The sequence below is a fragment of the Populus alba genome, chromosome 5 (assembly GCF_005239225.2).
Source record: "Populus alba chromosome 5, ASM523922v2, whole genome shotgun sequence".
Classification (NCBI taxonomy): domain Eukaryota; kingdom Viridiplantae; phylum Streptophyta; class Magnoliopsida; order Malpighiales; family Salicaceae; genus Populus; species Populus alba.
The window spans coordinates 7,479,871-7,488,485 of NC_133288.1; the positions used below are offsets into that span (position 1 = coordinate 7,479,871).

The following is an 8,615-nucleotide window of genomic DNA, read 5'->3' on the forward strand; positions in this document are numbered from 1 at the left end:
AATATTTTTTACTTTTTAAAAAATTTTGAACTAAAAGTTGCATCTAAAAGTCACATGAAAATTTTGAACTAAAAGTCCAACGACAATAAGTTCTGTTTATATAATATATGCATAATTATGTTTTTTTAATATTGTTGTTAAGTTGTTATTATAGTATACATTTCGAGTGACCTATCATGTTAAGATTAATTAATATCCAGTAAAAAACTCTTTACAAAGACAAGTCTTTTCTAGGCATTGAAACAAGTATACATCACCTAATCGTTTGTCTAGATTAACAGTACAAACAAATTAATTATTCATATTTTCTTTGCTCTTACCAACGGGGAAGACTTCTTTTTCCGCGAATCAAAATATTCTTACAAGACCATTTAATTGAAACTTGAGACAGGGAAAGGCTAGTAAAGAAAATTTACTGACCATTTAATTAAAACTTTTTTTACTAAAGTATATTTGTCCATGTCTCAAACAGCAAGTTCTTGTGTTGATTAGTTTAGTAAAGCTTCACTTGTGGCTGAAGCAATAGCAGAACTGGTAGTCATAAAACCTAAAGTAAACTGCTTGGATTTTCTTTTTTGGCATGGATACTTGAATTCAACCTGAAGGAATGGAGAGTGTGGTCGTAGAGCGACTAGAGCGGACCTCTTCACAAAGAGCCAATGCTCTTTCCATATTAGCAACTATGTCAATAATATTAGGCCTCTCCTTTGCCTCTAAATTTACAGGATGCAGTAGAGGCCGTAAGCTCCACTGCTTCAGCCTCTTGCATCTCCCGTACCGCCACCCTTTTATCCAACACATTCTGCAGCATCCCTTTCGCTATCAATGGTGTTGCTAATATGATTCTACGTTCAATCTTCATCATTCTTGAACTCAGCCCTCTTCCCTGTCAAAAGTTCTAATAATACCACTCCTAAACCATAAACATCACCTTTTGCTGTTAACACATTTAATAATACATAATACTCAGGATCAATATATCCTACTGCATGTTCCCGACTGCCCTGGCTGACATGAAATTATTGATCGGATTCTGGCCCCGTTAGTGATTTTTAGCTGTGAAATCTGCAATCAAGCAGAATATTTGAGGACTTGACGTCTCTATGAATAATTAATAGGTGGCACTGCATGGTTGTGCAGATGCTCAATTCCTATATGGAAAATTGCACTACGAACTGCGTTCACCAGTTGAAGTTTCAAACCAGAGAATTTAAGAAAAACAGTAGGTCCTATATGGAGAAAGACAGTGAAAGAGGTGGGTAAAATCCAACCGCACGCAGACATACCTCACTGCGTTTCCAAACATGTGCAGTGAAATTCTGACCGGACAATGTTGACAAGTTTTAAACTCTCAGATTTAAAAAAAACAGTGGTACAAGTACCTCAGATGGGACAATGTTGACAAGTTTAAAACTCTGATCTCACGCTGACGAACCTTGATTGAGAAAATTGCACTTCGAACTGCGTTCACCAGTTGAAGTTTCAAACCAGAGAATTTAAGAAAAACAGTGAAAGAGGTGGCTAAAATCCCAACGCAGATGGGACTTCGGGCCTTGAACCTTCTGATTCCTTATTGGCGAGCGGAAGGTAGGAAAAGCCATACTGGAACATTCAGCATCGTGTCCGTCACAATCGGAAATTTCTTTTCTTTGTAAAAAATCAACGAGCACAGGTGTACCTTGTTAGAAAAGGACTCTCAAAAAAAGGAGGGATGCTAATTTACTTGATATCTTTTTTAATAACAACTCATATATTTAATAAGATTTTGATTTTGGATGTTTTTTGGAGATTGATTTTTATTGTTTTTAATTATTTTTTTTATAAAATTCATATATTTACAAGATGTTTAAAAGTGTAATAACGACTATTTTTTAAAATAATTTTTACTTGAAAATATATAAAAATCAATTTTGTTTTACTTTTTAAAAGTTATTTTTAACATTCAAAAACATAAAAAAATTAATTTTAAATAATTTAGAAAAACAAATAGAGTAAAATCTTTAGTCATTCTTCACTTTAAATAATTGATTCACTTGTTTTTTAAAAAACTAGTTTTTTGGATTTTTATTTATTTCAATCAAGTGTTTTCAATTATTGGTATCACTTAATATAAAAACTAAAAACATCTTTCAATAAAAAAATAGTTTGAAACTATAATATTTTTATTTTTTTTATCTGAAACCTGATCCAATGATCCATAGGATTGACAGGTTTGAGGAACTTTCAATTCCTTATTGGCGGACGGTAGCTAGGAAAAGCCGGTAAGAACTTTCAATTCCTTATTGGCGGACGGTAGCTAGGAAAAGCCGGTAAGAACTTTCAATTCCTTATTGAAAAACCTCTTTCACAAACAATATTTTTCAAAGAATTTACCGTGGCTGCTTTTTACATTTGTGCACAATTCACCAAATTCAACATTTTCATATGCATTGAAAAGATCAAAACAATATTTCCTTGTTTCATGATATTTGTGTACTGGAAGGAGTGATATATTGTGAGCGAGCACTTTAGAAACGTTGACAAGTCCAAAAGGTTGTGGATTTTTTTGTTTTAGTCAAGTAACGTCTGAGAAACGCAGTGTTGTTGGTGGTTTTTTTTTATATATATATTTTTTATTTTTATTCGAGTAATGTTTTAAAAGTGATTGAAATTATATCTTTGCAAAATTTAAAATTTTATGATTTTTATATCATTTTATTTTTTCACGTATTTTTTTTTATAATCATCAAAAATATATTAAAAAAAAAAAAAAAACTAATAGTCAAAGCAAAATACAAAGATATAAAAAAAACCAGAATTAAAAAAAATATTAATCTACTATAACAAATAAAAAAAAAACTACCTAAAATTTTTTATTACATCATATTTTAAATACATCAAAAAAAAAAATCTTAAGAATACTTGCATAAAGATTCTAGACAGTAAGTCAACATCTAAGAAGCGTGAACCATGGAATATTTTCTTGTTTCACTTATCCTGTTTCATGATATTTGTGTACTGGAGGGAGTGATATACCGTGAGCGAGCACTTTAGAATGGTCATTCATTTTCAGAAACGTTGAGAAGTCCAAAAGATTGTGGATTTTTTGTTTTAGTCAAGTAACGTCTGAGCAACGTTGTTTTTTTTCTTGTTTTATTCGAGTAATGTTTTAAAACGGGATTGAAATTATATCTTTGCAAAATTTAAAATTTTATAATTTTATAACACTTTACTTTTTAATGCATATTGTTTTTTTTATAATCATCAAGAGTATATTAAAAAAAACAAAAAAAAAAAACGAATAATCAAAGTGAAATACAAGGATATGAAAAAATAATAAAACAGAATTAAAAAAAATATTAATCTACTATAACAAATAATAAAAAAAAACTACCTAAAGTTTTTTATTAATGAAATAAAAAAACATCTTAAGAATACTTGCAAAAAGATCCTAGACAGTAAGTCAACATCTAAGAAGCGTGAACCATGGAATATTTTCTTATAGAAGATCCTAGGTTATTATCATTTGTTATCTTTAACTTTTAAATAAAAAGATTTATATCTTTTAACAAATTCTATAAATATTCAAAAAGGACTGCTTAGTTAAATGGTAACATGAAATTTTTATCTATGTAGATATAATTAATAATTTTTCTCACATGTTAAAGTTAATGGAGTAATTCATAAAAACTTTATTCACATCATACACTTTATATATATTGTGTTATATATAGATTTTATCGAAGTAAAGAATTTATTAAAAAAATATCAATTCATAAATTAGCTTATTTCTTAGGAATTTTTATAATACACATATATTTATGATTTTTTATTTATTTTTTTAACAGATGAATCAATTTATAAAAAAATTGATAGAAAAATATTTTAAAAAATAGTTAAATAATACACAATTGATGTACATATCACGAAAATTAGTTAGATATTAAAGCACATACTAGGTGTCAAAATATTTAATTTGATAAAAATACCCTCAGACTTTTACTAACTTAGTGGCTAAATTAGATATTATAACAAATGTTATAGTGCTATCTTTTTTCCCTAGAAATACTCGTGTTATTATTATTATTATTATTATTATTATTATTATTATAGAAATCACCACAGCTTTTCAATCACATAGGATATTGAAGATTAAAAATATCATCAAGCGACGAAAAATATTGAAAATTTTAAAAAGAGCGAAAAAATGAACTATGAAACAAAATTAGGGGAAAGAAAGATAAATAAAATGTGAGGGTTGGATTCTCCGTCCAATTTTTCCATAATCTTATCCTACACATACTGAAATGAGGGTTACACTTAAATTTTCTTTATAGATACTTTTTTTCTTTTAAAAAGAGGGTATAATTAATTTTATAAAAAATAAAATCTCTATAAATAAAAAATAAAGTAGCCCCCTCTCTTTATGTTCCTCTCAAATAAAAAAATTCAATTTTATTTTTATTTTTTTTATTTCTCACATTAAAAAAGAAAAAACAATTACAGATGGATAAAAAACATAACAGTCACCACCTCATTCCTCTCTCAAGTCTCACCCACCTACTTGATCTGCCCGTCAAAATGTCGTAGCTATAAAACATCCAATGATCCATCTTAGATTGATCTTAATTTCTTTTTTTAAAAAAAAATTGAATGATTTTTATTTTGATCAAAAAACTGGTGACAGGTTGAGGAACTTTCAATTCTTTATTGGCGGGCGGTAGCTAGGAAAAGCCATCCTGGCAAGTTTCAAAATTCAGCATCATGGGTTTTTTGTTTTAGTCAAGTAGCGTCTGAGAAAAGATGTTTTTTTTTTTATTATTCGTTTAAAACATGATTGAAATTATATCTTTTTAAAATTTTATATTTTTATATCATTTTTATTTTTCTATGGATATTTTTTTTTTTATTATTATCGGGAATGTATTAAAAAAGTCAAAAAAACTAATAGACAAAATGAAATACAAGGATATGCAAATAAAAATAAAAAAACTTAAATTTTTTTTAATCTACTACAACAAATAATAAAAAAAACTATCTAAATTTTTTTATTACATCTTAACTTAATTACATCAAAAAATTCTTAAGAATACTTGCAAAAAGATCCTAGACAGTAAGGCAACATCTAAGAAGCGTGAACCAAGGAATAATTTCTTTTCTTGGCGGGGCCGGGGAGGATATTACGAAGATATTTGAAAATATTAGAGGGCCTAGTAACACATTTTAAGAGACTGATAGAAGAACAATGTCTTTAATTCTAGAACTGAAGTGAACAATGTCTTTAATTCTAGAACTGAAGTGATTTTCTGGAAATTATGACAAAGTTGACTGTTTGCCGACGTGACTTGTTCGATAGAACGGCTATTGGCGAAATGAAATATATATTAAAAGAATATATTTTTATTTTTTTGCTGTCATATTCTTAGGCATGTACTCCCTCTTAGTTATGATTTTGACTCGAACTTTTTTCTTGATTGAGGATGAATATTCTAAGATCACTATTTGAAACCACTGTAAGCAAGGAAAAGTCGTGAAGAACACTGCGACGCTGGATTGTTTCTATAAATACTACCCCAACCCATGCTATTTGATCATATCTAGCCTTAAACACCGGACTCAGCTCCTTAAATCTTGTTTAGTGGTTTCAAATAAGAGATGGCTCTTCAAGAATCAACCCCCAAAGCTCAATTTCGCCGAACAGCAGAGTTTCATCCTTCTGTATGGGGTGATTACTTCATCAACAAGGCTCCCTGCGATGAGGTAAAGCAATTACTTATGCGAGTATAAATTCATATTTATTATGTTTTGATTTGTAGAAATTGTGGATTGGAAGAAATTAAGTGAAATGCTAGGCATTCACCTTCCAAATGTTTCTCGATGTAGATGTAATAGAATACATGCAGGCATTGAGTTATATGCACTCTAATAAGTATCTATTAATTTCATTTCCTCAGATGCTATTCAGCGCCTGGATTAAGGAAATTGAGGTGCTGAAAGAAGAAGTGAGGACCATGCTTACAAGCGCCACTCTAAAACCATCAGAAAAGCTGAAGTTGATGGACGTTGTCCTTCGGCTAGGCATTGGTTACCATTTTGAAGGAGAATTTAATGGCATAATAGAGCACGCATACAATACTTACCATGACAACAGCTTCGACGATGACCTCTTTACAGTTGCTCTTCGATTTCGATTACTTAGAGAGTATGGATACAATGTTTCAAGTGGTAAGTTGTCCATCTCGCTAAGTTTATATGAAGCTTATTGATGATGTGGAAAAAAATAAGCTTATCGATTTCGATTTATTGTGTGTTCTTATCATCCTGTTCTTGACATTATGTGTCCTTGTTTGTGAAACAGATATATTCAACGAGTTCAAGGATGGAAAAGGCAACTTCAAGGACAATCTTATTGATGATGTGGAAGGCTTGCTGAGTTTATATGAAGCTTCTGTCCTCGGTGGTCATGGAGAAGAAACGCTAGATAAAGCTCTTTCCTTTTGCAAAACTCACCTCGAGTCCGCGGTTGCTCATCTGGTCTCTCCTCTTGCTGACAAAGTAAGTCGTGCTTTGAAGCGGCCTCTCCTCAAAGGCGTACCAAAGCATGAGCAATGGCACCACATCCTTATCTACCAGCAAGACGAAGCTTGCCCTGGAGCTGTTCTAAGGCTAGCAAAGTTGGATTTCAATGTATTGCAAAAGTGCTACCAGGACGAGCTGAGGATTATCTCTAGGTAAGTTATTAATTTAAGTAGAATTCCTACGCAGAAATAAGAGTTCAACGAGAGTACTGGACATGTTGGTGCATGTATTAATGTAGGTGGTGGATAGACTTGGACTTTGCTACAAAGCTACCCTTTGCTCGAGACAGAGTGATTGAGTGCTTTTTTTGGGGACTGGGAGCATTTCTTGAGCCACAATTTGTACTTGCAAGGAGGTTCATAACCAAAGTACTTATACTTTTGTCCATATTGGATGACATATATGACGTGCACGGAACGATTGAAGAACTTGAGCTTTTCACCGAAAAGATTGAAAGGTTTAGTGTTGGATATACTTGTATGAAGTTAATTCCTTGACTGCGAACGCATATTATGAAGTTAGAATAATATTATCGATTTTCAGGTGGGATACTAGCATGGAAGATCTGCCAGATTACATGAAATTGTTTTTTGAGGCATTAATTGGTTTCTTCGATGAAATTGAGCAAGAGACAGCGAAGGAAGGAAGACCATACTGCGTGCACTACTCTAGAGAAATGGTATACATGTTTCTAATTCATTCTATGTTTCGTGAACTGGCATTTGTCCGCATATCTGACAAGGAAAACCAAACTAACTTACTTGGTATATAATGATTTATGCCATAGTTGAAGAATCAAGCAAGGGCCTACCTTACTGAAGCAAGATGGTTCAAACCAAGACTGTGTTCCACAACTGGAGGAATACAGGCGTGCTGGTGTGTATACTTCTTGTTATCCCATGGCCGCAGTGGCATGGATATGTGGGATGGCAGAAACAGGTTCAAAGGAGGCATTTGAGTGGATGTCCAAAAATCCTAAAATCGTGGTTGCGTCATCTGATATCGGTAGGCTCATGGATGACATTACATCCCATGAGGTACGAAAATAGTCATTGACAAGCAACTAAATCTCAAGACGTTTCCTTCTTTCTCAGCAGAGGAACACTGTTAAAAGTGTTTATTGACAACAATTATGGATCGAACTCGTCGCTGCTTTGCTTAGAATAGTTCACTTCTTGCAATATATATGCACACAGACCCACACTTTAGAATTTAATTGTATTTTACACCAGCTTAATTAAATTTGACTAAAGGTGCACCCAGCAACACGCATGCTTTAATACTTAAGAATAAGTTAACATAAAATAAAATAAAAAAAAAGCATTGCTAACAGTTGTCTGGTTTGAAATGCAGTTTGAGCAAGAAAGAGGACATGTTGCGTCAGCTGTTGAGTGCTGCATGAAGCAATATGGGGTTTCAAAGGAAGAAGCATATGACATGTTGAGAAAGATGGTTGAAAGTGATTGGAAAGACATAAATGAGGAGCTTCTCAAGCCATCTACTGTTCCTAGGCAAATCTTGATACTTATGCTTAATCTAGCTCGTATCATCGACGTTCTATACAAGGATCATGATGGCTATACAGAGGCCAGGAGCGCGACGAAGGAATTGCTGACTGCTTTCCTCGTAGATCCCCTTCCAGTTGTAGCATGATGGTGTTGCCTTATGATAATAAATATATAAATTGGTATAAATAATTGTCGGGTTTGTTTCAAACAAACCCTTACAAGAAAAATCACGTGGTTGATTAGATTACGTAAACAAGCTTCTCATCTTAGTTCATATAAAATGAATGTAACAGTGCTGGTAAACATAATAAGAGAATATACAAAGAAACGTTTTCTTCTACCTCAGCATTGCAATATCTTTCTCTGATTCGATTCACTTCTTTGTTCATCTCTATGACGATTCTTGCTAGCTTTGTAGACACAATTTTGTGCACCTGAAATTAAACAAACACACGTGTACAAATATATGATTTTATTAAATATATGAATGGGTACAATCTCTATGTAATATATTCTATCAAAAGAATATAGCAATCCTCTGATTCCTCC

At 32.0% G+C, this 8,615-nt stretch overlaps 1 pseudogene; it reads left to right on the forward strand.

Annotated features, from left to right (window-relative positions):
- Nucleotides 1-5,566: 5,566 nt before the first annotated feature.
- LOC118054088 (probable terpene synthase 3) lies at nt 5,567-8,406 on the forward strand (annotated as a pseudogene).
- The last annotated feature ends 209 nt before the right edge of the window (nt 8,407-8,615 follow it).